The sequence below is a fragment of the Adiantum capillus-veneris genome, chromosome 10 (genome assembly GCF_014529385.1).
Source record: "Adiantum capillus-veneris isolate H3 chromosome 10, ASM1452938v2, whole genome shotgun sequence".
NCBI classification, from domain to species: domain Eukaryota; kingdom Viridiplantae; phylum Streptophyta; class Polypodiopsida; order Polypodiales; family Pteridaceae; genus Adiantum; species Adiantum capillus-veneris.
This window is the reverse complement of record NC_140940.1, coordinates 99,928,187-99,938,969: the sequence shown is the minus strand read 5'-3', so window position 1 is coordinate 99,938,969 and position 10,783 is coordinate 99,928,187. Positions and strand designations below refer to the sequence as shown.

Genomic DNA, 10,783 nt, shown 5'->3' with positions numbered 1-10,783 from the left:
GTGGTGAATGGGAAACAAGATGTGTCGATTCTTGAAAATTACCTCCACTTTTCATTATGATGTAGGCAACAAAAAGGCCTTCAAGGCAAAAAAACCGGGCATATGACAAAGGAATGCATATATGAAGAGAGAAAGAAAATACAAAAATTTAGGACCAACCATTCCCCATCTCTATGTAGTGGCATGAAATCAGCATAGAATGAGAATTTATCTGCCATTTTTTATTTAGGAAACCTTAATTAAAGAAATGTTTTAAGAATACAAACACTTATTCAATCAAAATCGGTTTTCCAAACAAGCTATATCTAAGGAGAGAATGCTAAGCGAATTCCTATCAGTTCGCAAGTCATTACAGATGATTGCATTTGGAGAGATCACGCACATGTGTGTGTGTGTGTGTGTGTGTGCGCGCACGCACGCAGAGAGAGAGAGAGAGAGAGAGAGAGAGAGAGAGAGAGAGAGAGAGAGAGAGAGAGAGAGAGAGAGAGAGAGAGAGAGAGAGAGAGAGATAGATAGATAGATAGATAGATTGGATTATCGTCCACGGAGGTCATATATGACCTATGGGATCAAGAACACAACATTACAATGATTCATTTTCAGTGTGTGTTGATACATATCAGTTAAGGACTGAGGGTCCATCAAGAGGGTAGGGTAGGAGAAAACAAACAAAAACCTAAGGGTCGGCTGGGGGGAGAGCTGGTTTGGGATTTCGGAATTCCTGGATGATCGCTTTGCCACCTCGATAGATTGCCCATTTTCCTTGCTTACGTGCTTCATGCACCTTCTTAAGCTCACTCGCTTTACTCTTGAGTTGATTCATGGTCAATTCTTCTGCAATCCAAAGCTTGGTTTCTTTGAGAAGGCGGGACTGACGTAGAAACTTCACCCGCTCCTCTTTGTTCTTGAAGGTAAGAACACAATGGTCGGGACGCACATGACGATGTGTATCATTGATCCAAGCGACATTCTCTGACTTGATGTTGATTGGCTCAATAATGTTGTTAAGTTTGATGATTGCCTCTTCAAGGGTGTCCTCAACAGTGCACCACTGCAAGGGGAGCCCACCGATGCGTACCTTGAGAGCATTATCTTCTTGAGATTTTTGTTCGGAGATTTCCTTTGTTACACACGTCTTTACTTGGGCAATGGTTGTTGAGTGAACTTGGCTAACCTTTGCCTCAACCTCCTTTACCTTGTCGGTGGTGAGGTTAGCCATAGACTTGAATTGTTCTTCTAATTTGCACAGGCGAGATTTGAGTTCAAAGTTTTCCTCCAAGACTCGATCAAGAGTTGCTTGCAACTGCGTGATGCGATCAAGTTTGCTAGGGGCTGCCAGCACTGTTGCAAAGCTCGGTCTTGTTTTGGCGGGGGTCTTTGGAGTAGCCATCCCTGTGCTTGAGGGATAAAAGCAAACCAACCACTGACTCACAAATTCTAGAGGGAAAACCCTTTGAGAATGCTCAAGGCTTCAACCTTTGAAAAAGTTATGAACTTCAGAACTGTGAGAAGGCTTGAACTGTGTCGTGACCTGCAGATTTAACTGTGTCGAGTATCTTCTGGAGGGCACCACGACCTGCTGTACTTCGCAGGGCTGAAGCCGAAAACCAAAAACCAATGCCGGAAAAACCTCTCTAATGCCCAAGGCTACAACAACCTTTGAAAAGGTTTTTTTTTTTTTTGAGTGTATCGGGACCTGCAGACGCCTCCCCTGTCGAAAAAAAAACAGTGTAGAGTGGAAGCTCGTGTTGCGGGTGTGCTCGCCCCTGCAAGGGTGCACAATGCTTGGAATCTCTCCCTGCCGAAGGGCACCGCGGCCTGCTGTACTTCGCAGGGCTGAGTCCGGAACCCGGACTGAGGCCGTCCTCGCAGGGCTGGGGCAGAGCTTCGCACAGAGCTGCGTGGGCTGTTGAGGGGGGCTAGGCTAAAGCTTAACGCCTCCCCCAAGGCAGCCCTTCGCCCAGGGGGGGCTGAGGTAGACGATGTTGGTCTGCTCTAGTCTGCGCTAGGGTTACGTGAGAGAGAGAGAGAGAGAGAGAGAGAGAGAGAGAGAGAGAATTTTTAGTAAATGATAAGTTGGTTATACCCATGTACAAAGAGTCTTTAATGCTTGTATATGTATAAGTACATATCTTAGGATACCGTTTTATTATTCCTATTATGGAATCCTCCGGTTGTATGGGAAATTGGTTTGGCATATGGGTGCCCCGAACTTTTGGGTGATGTCTTTCCACTCTAGATTATGAATAAGGAAAGGGTGTCAATTTTCAGCCATGTATAGGTACGTGCTTGAGACATAAGGTGCATTAGTCATGGTTTTTATGATCAATGTTTTGTTGACACTACCTTGTTTTAAGTTTGAAGATGCTACTTGATAAAGGATGTTTTTAATACTGCTTTTAATACTTGTTTTAAGGAATCAATGTTACAAGAAAGTAGAAGGAACCATTATTTTAGTAAGTGTTCAAAGAATGTGATAGTATTTAGAAAATAAAGAAGCATGTGTGAGTACGGGGTGGTAAGTGGGGATTGACTAGGGTTATCCAGCATGGACGAGTGGATCCAAACTTCTTTAGTGGAAGAGGATTCTATCAGGGGGTGGTTGTGCCCTCACTCACGTAGAGGGAAAAAATCATTGGAAGAGGATTCCTTAGCCCATGTTCAGAGGTTATAGGGCTGAAAAGGTTTTAGGTCTTTTAGATATTTATCCCATTTTTGGTTACGAATAGGACTAGGTCTTTCTCTATGTCTATAATCCGAAGCCATTGTCGATAGTAAGGCTCTACACCCTAGATTTTTCTTACTTAGAGAATCTAGTTTTTATTAGGCGGAGCCCTACCAAGGACCCCATCATGACTTTTAGAGTTTGTGGGTTCGATACCTCTGACTTGGTATCAAACCATGTGTTAATTGAGATCCTAAACCTAAGAGAAGTTTATGGTATAGGGTCAAAAAAAATTGTTATTAAAAATTTCAATTGTGAGGTATACAATTAATAGAAAAAGATGAAGAAAGAGAGAATTTTTTTCATCTTTATAGGAAGATTTCCATCAAGCCTAGCGCAAGTTCATGGTTTTCAATGTTATGTTTATGGGAGCTTAATCATCCCGATATTACTTATTGTGGAAACGTGTGATAAAATTGTTAGACAAAATGTTTTCTCCTCCCACTTGGGGGTCATTTGGTCAAGATCTAGTGGAATCTTCCTCACTGATACAAGAGAGCTGAGAGGTTTTGCACATAACATGAAGAGACTCAAACGAGATGAAGAACTTTGGGTAATTGAAGTTTACCTCTTCATTGGAACAAAAAGGCCAAAAAAAAAACTTACAATAGATGGTGTTCAAGTATCTCAAATCAGTGGGTGTTTCATCAAGTGTATAAAGTAATCTACCCAGGTAGAATTGGACCCATGGGTGTAGGCTCCAGCTTTGGAGGGCCAAACGATGTTGTATTTTCTGATCCTATGTCTAACCCACCCATACTCCATAGGATTCTAGTATAAGACTATTGTTACTCTTGTATATTAGGATCTTCATGGTTTGTATCAACTCTTGTACATACTATAGTTTTCAGGGGTATTGTATGTCATGTACATTGTTAATAAAGTTAGTTTTGTCTGCTGCTTTGGCCATTGTCTCCAATTAAGTGAAAGGGTTTTGAGTAAGAGATAAGTGTGAAAGTATAAAAGAATTAGATATCCATTTAGTACTAAAATCCACTATTTAACACTCGCACAAATATCCTTTACATAGTTACACAATAAACTTTTTCAGCAACAAGTTTAACACTCTACCTTCAAAGGAGATGGATCTAACTTAGAGCACAATGCCAAAGCATGACCTGATGATATGAACAACTACTTTTTGGCAGCGATAACTACCTAAGAAAATCAAGCTATGCTAGGTATGTTCCACCTCATTGGAGATGCAAAACTATGGTGGAAACAACATTGTAGAGACAATCTCACCAGTAGCCCATCTTGGCAAAAGATGAAGCAAACACTCAAAGAATGCTACCATCCTCCTGTACAGCAGGCTATTAAGATGAATAATTTCTTTGGCTTACGCCAACAAGGGCTCTTAGTGGAGGAGTACTATACCTAGGGATCTCATTAATGTAATCCCGATAGTGTGATTACGTTAATAACTGTAGTATTTACACAAGAAAATCACGTGATCATGTTAATTGTTAACGTGATTTTGATTATGACTTGCAAAAACCCATAGAGATGGCTAGCCCTCCGGGTGTTTAATTTTTCCCTGTGGGGCCCTCCGGGTAATTACATATTCCCAATGGGCCCACCGGGAAAATAAAAAAGCATGGCAAGAGTAATTATATATAGTAAACAGTGTGCTAACCTCGGTCCTTTAGCTAGACAAATCCTTGGGAAGTTTATCTGAGTGCCGGGTATAGTCATCTCCTTGTGAATTGACCTAAGGTTAAAGAGTCACCGGCTTTTTTTTGGGCCGAATGTGATTCTTAATTCGGTAACCACTTCTAAAATTTTAAGATTCTTTTACCGACATAAAGGTACAAAATCAAAACAATTGAAAACTTGGAGAGTCATGCTCATTGTAAAGAAGCCATTCGTCCAAATGAGGGTTGTAACTGGTTTTAGAAGATGAGCATATATAAATGACGAGTCAATAGTCTCCGATGTACTGTACTAGTGTACTGGGCATATAAAGATCCTTGAAGTCTTGCATTTTTCACCATTATAGATTTGAGTTGATATACACTGTCACTCCACAATATAAGAGCTATAATCCTTAACTGGGTTAAAATAGCTTTTATATATTGAATTGGTTGCATGGGAAGGCTACAATCCTTCACTGGGTACAAGTAGTCCTCAATTGAGTGATTATATTCAAGATTTATTTGCATTAGTTCATGCATTAGTTTATACAAAGAGTTCCTTATATATTATGATAGATTATTAGTGCATGAAATGACCAATCATATATTTTATTTCTCTCCTTTGTTTTTGGCAAACAACTGACATCATTCAGTGTAGAAGTTGATTATTCTTTGTAGCATTTGAAACTAGATGTGTCTTATTGTTTGCAAATCAAAGTGGACATATAAATAATTGTTATAATAATAATTGCATTCACAACTTCATAGCATTGTTGTAGTTATTATGTCGTGCATAGACTCTATTATTGCAATGTATATGTTTGCTCACAATATAGGTGATCGATATGTGGATTGACTAGCGTGCATTGAAAATCTCGTATTGTGCATCATGCTTACTTTCATATTGAATAGTTTTTTAATATATATTGAAAATAAGAAAAATGTTTCAAAAATTGAACATCTGGTTCTTTTTTCTTCAGTTTTAATTTAAAAGCAATGGAGAAAAATGTGGACACAAGTGGTACAAAGAAGCCAAAGAATAAAAAACCTCCTGGCAAAGAGTGGGATTCTACTCACAATATATACGGGAGATATATGGAGTGGCAAAGTAAATTTTGTCACACAACAAAATCAGGTGGTTCACCACGTATTAGGGACCATGTTTTGGGTAGCATTAAAAAGAGTTGTAAGAAATGTGAACATCCTCAGGCACCTGCAATTGCAAAGCATTTGAGAGAAGAGCTCGCCAAAAAGGGTGGCAAGAGACAAAAGATATATAGCTTTGTGGCTGCGAGTCAAGAGTTCTTAGAGCCGAATATTAATTCCACAGGTCCTGTAGTGATGATAACTAACCTTGGAGAACAACTTGCACAGGGGGAGGAAATTCCAGGCAGTGTTTCTTTTAAGCATCACAATGAAGGTGGACTTGGTCAAATGCGTCAAAAATCATTACATCAAAGCTTTAGAGTGCAGTCTCTAGAAGAAGCACAAACTGCACTCGCCAAAGCAATATTGTTTACTGGAAGTGCTTTGGTCATGGTAGACAACAACCATTGGAAGGTTGCTTAGAAGAAAATCGGTGAGTTTGTCCTAGGATTTTTTAGCCCCTTCTTATCACATGATACGAAATGTTTTCTTGGACAAACGTTACATCGAAGTCAAAAAGTGTGTTGGCAAAATAATACTTGGAAATATTTCGCTTTCAGGATGCACGATTGTGAATGATGGCTGGTCAAATGTTCAAAGAAGATCGCTGATCAATGTGATGATGGTTTGTCCAGGAGGAGAAACATTTATAAAGGTGATTGATAGTTTTGGTGCAATTAAAAGTGGCGAATATATTTATGAGGCCTTGATTAATGTAATTAAAGAAATTCGTGTTGAACATGTTGTTCAAGTAGTCATAGACAACACAAAGAATTATAAAAACGACACTAAATTTAAAAAAAAGTGATTTGCACATGTCTTTGCCAATGGCTGTAATATGCACAGCTTAAACTTAGTGCTGAAGGATTGGTACACTAGCAAAGAAACCACATGGTTTGCCAAAATAGTTGACAAAGCGCGTCAGGTTGTGAAATTTAGCTTGAAACGACAAAGAATGCTCAATATGTATGGAATGCGCATGTCAGTGATGTTGAATTTTTCTTGCTGAAACTCGGTTCTGCACACACTTTAATATCTTGGAATCACTTCTCCCCAATAAATACTATGTGATTGACACATTCAATTGCATGGCCTTTGATGAATGGTAGCTTGAGCAAAAATAAAAATTGAAACATAAATTACATGTCCATGTTGCGACGTAAACAACGTTGCTTGGTGGAGGAGTGTAATGGATTCATACCATGTAATGATGCCCATTATGTTTGAGATCCGCAACCTTGATCAAAGGGCGCCAAACTTGGGCAAAGTGTGAATGACATGGTGGTCAATCCGACAGATTCTTGAAAATCCCAAAGAGCTGAAAGAATCTGTAGTAGAGAAGGAGTGGCGACTACCATTCTCTATCAAACAACAAAAAATTTTGGCCAAGTATTTTTATGCAAGGTGGAAGAATGCTCCTAGTCCACTCTATAGTGTTGATTACACGCTTGATCAGGAGTATTGGAATTTGAATCTGATGTCCAATACAGAGGTGGTAAGCGTTCTTTATCACGTGGTCAACATGTTCTACTCCAACGTTCAGGACCGAATTGATTGAATCAAAGAAATGAGTGCATTTTGATTAAAAGAAGGTCCTTTTGCGAATGATTTTGTACAAATAATGGCAAAAGAGCGACCTACATGGAAGTGGTGGATGATGAATGGTGGAGAGAATTAATCTACCTTACATACCCTTGCAATGAAAGTAGTGGCACAATGTGCAACAAACTCAAGTTCAAAGAGAAACTGGAGTATGTACAAGTATGTTCATAGCACTACTCGCAACAAACTATTAGCAAACAACGCAGAAACATTAGTGTATGTGTTTTGCAATGAGAAGATATTGAATCACATCAAAAGTGTTGGATATGAGGAGTAAATTCCAACCTGGTTGTATGATTGTTAAAACGAAGATGAAAAAGAGTTCAATGTTGGTGTGTCTCAATGCACTATAGATGAAATAGAAGAGAATTTGATAATAGATATGGAGGTTGAATTACAAGGATAACCACAACAATCATACTTAGAACCAGATAACAACCTCACAAATTCAATGTATCTTGAGAGTAGAATGAAGATCGTGTCAAAAACCATTGTAAAAGACCTTGTATTCAAATGTATTTTGATCATATACAATGTTTCATATTTGTGATTATGCATAGTTTGTCGATCTCAATCAGGTTGTTGTGAAGCAGCATCTTATTCACCAAACATATTTCTAATTGTGCTAGGGGTATCTTGGAAGGTTTGCTTGAGTTTATACTCATTTGCCATGCCAAAAATAATATATAATCCTTGTGAAATATCTTGTGAATAGATTGCACATCGGCTACTATTTTGCATCAAACAAATAAGATAGACGAAGTGATAATAATGACCGCATGTCAATGTATAATCTCCACTGCATCCATCAAAATGCTTGTAACAAACTGGACATTGGGAAGATGAGGATACATCTGAAGTAGACAAGGGGACTATATCTTGATGCAGGACAAGGTGGCTGATGTGTGTCCCTTATACAGGTGTTGGATTCAGTTTCTGTGTCAAATTTTGAATGTCCTGGCTTAAGTGGTGAATGCTTTTGTCCATACGGACTTGTGAGGGTTGGGGTGTCTGGGTGGCTATAGAAAACCGTATTTTTTTGCATCTTTCTGTGCCAGTTGTGTCCTGTAAATATCATTCTCTCTCTTTAATTATAGGTCGCTGCCTTCCACTATCAATGCCAACTCATCTCGAGTGAAAGTGACACAACTCTCCCTAATATCATGAGTGGCAATAATTTTCTTCTTTGACGAAAAGTCTACTGGTCACTGTTGCACAAAGTGAACATATAACATTTTTGCAAAATATAACACAATTTGCATTGTGCATGGGATGGCCATAAACTGCTAAGTAGATCCTCTGAACTTTTTCTTTGATCGCATCATGGTTGCACTTTGAAACCTTCCACCTTCCTTTCTTGATCTCTGCGTCCTCACATGGCCATATTGTTTTGATCATGTCCTTCGTCACTTCTTTATTGATCTCTTTCCATTGCATGTGGTTTGGTGTTGCCCATTTTGAGAGTCGTCGAGTAGTGCGAGTCGCTTGCTATGCCGACATACCGTGTGCTAGAGACTTCACGTACTGAAATGCACTAATAGCCGCTTGTTGTTGATCATCAAGCACTGATTGGGTGCCAATATCTTGTTCTTCATTGGCCATTTTCTCTTGGAGCTACAATCAATAGATAGAAAAATATTTGATATCATTGGCAAATATATATTCTCACGATTCAACAATTTCACAGATGCACAAGATAGCAACTTCTCGTCCACTACATAAGACATCATAATCCACTAAATCAAACCACAACTAATGTGGCTAAACAAAATCACAATTGCCGGATGTAATTCAACCACAAGGCAAATTTGAAATACCGTCAGTCAACAAGACAAATTTGAAATGACTAAAGATAATTCACTCAAGGAGGTGAACCACTTCAAACTAGATGATACAATTCAATAAAAAATACAATAGCATGGACAAGATAGATGTATATCATAAAAATGTTTAGATCAGATAGAATGATGGTGCAAGTGCAACAAGGGAATGTTGGATAGGGTTAGGGTCTGTCTTTGAATGTTCTTTGAAAAATATCAACATATCAAATGAATTTCTTCTTTGTTCCCGCGCTTTTAACTTCATCCAAAAATCTACTTTAATCCAAAAAGCCTTCGTCCGGGTGGTGAAAACCTTCTTTTGAAAAATAACCTTTACTGGCTGCACTCCAAAAATCTGTCAGCATGTCGAATAGATAGCCCAATGCATAAATATTGCTCGCTTTTGTGTATGCATCATGGATCCTATAGTTTTGGAGCAATCCACATTCTCTTAGCCATCTTTGCATCCCCTGCTCTCTTTGCCTCCAAAACTATAGAGTTGGAATGTGCAGTTGGATGCAGATAATTAATTGCGTGAGTAAAGTCCAACATTATGTTGAACAGGTGCAGGTCACTCTGCACTATCTTGGCCGAGTGGACAGACACAATGCCATTGATTAAGGCACGAAAAATGGCCACCATCTGCTTGATCACTGCTTTGATCCACACTGTGTCTATCTCTTGTATAGGAAGATCTGCTGTAGGCAATGACCTCTAGCCATGTTGTAGCCTATGCATGTGTTTTCTGAACAATCCGTGAGCAAATGGTAAGCAGTACATCATGTCACCCACGGACCCCCATTGTAGTATGGTAATATTGTGATCCAAGGAGCTTCAGTGTTAGAGCCAATGTACCTTACAATGGAGGGGTGAAGAGTTTTCATTCCTTGCTCTATCTGAACGCTGTCAAATTTCGCCTCATTCTCTCCCTTGTAGCATTTTCCCACATATGTAATGTGGTCTAGAAAGAAAGAGATTCCTTTGATGCTTACAATGTGCACACACCATACGAGCCTGCTCTAATCCTCATACCTTCTACTAATGCTTCGTGAGATGTAGACAAGATGAGCTCACTTGGCATCGGATCGACCTCCCCCAAAGCTATTTGTGCATCTTGGACCATCTTCAATCTCTTGGTTAAGGTTGCTTGGTCGTGCGCTTTCGCACGCTTCATCTTTACCTTTTGTTCCTCCCATAATTTATCTCAGAGATCTAATTTTGACATGTCGCAGGTAGGAGGGATATCTTTCTTTAAGTCTTTGCAACATACTTTCATATTTCCGAACACTGTTGTAATCTTGTGGTGGGGGTCAAATTATCAATCCCTTCTGGAATCAACAACTCGTATTGGCCTTCACTTCACAGCCTTTGCACTCTGTGTTCTCCCATATAGCGCTAGTATACAAAAATTCCAAAGAATGTGTTTCTCTCTAGAAAGATAGAAATAAATATTTAACTTGCAAATTGTGTTCATACACTTTTTTACATAGAATTTATGTAAATGTAGCATTCAAAATAGCAATGATAAATAATGCTCTTTAAAAAGATACAAAAGAATATTCAACATGTAAATTGTGTGCAAATTCGTTTTTATAGAGAATTTATGTAAATGAAGCATTAAAAATAGCGATAGTGCTTGAGGTCTTTTATAAAGATAAAAATGAATATTTAACATGCAAATTGTGTGCAAATACTTTTTTGTATATAATTTATGTAAATGTAGCATTTAAAATAGCAATGATTGATGAATAAAGCATTCTTTTGAATATGATTAGCTAGTATATAATTTCATATGGGCACTTAACAACAAAATCAAACAATCCAAACATATGTGTATGAAATACTCTTCACAGTCG

At 38.7% G+C, this 10,783-nt stretch overlaps 1 pseudogene; it reads right to left on the bottom strand.

Moving 5' to 3' along the window:
- Positions 1-561: 561 nt before the first annotated feature.
- LOC147449339 (uncharacterized) lies at positions 562-1,390 on the bottom strand (annotated as a pseudogene).
- Between the last annotated feature and the right edge of the window lie 9,393 nt (positions 1,391-10,783).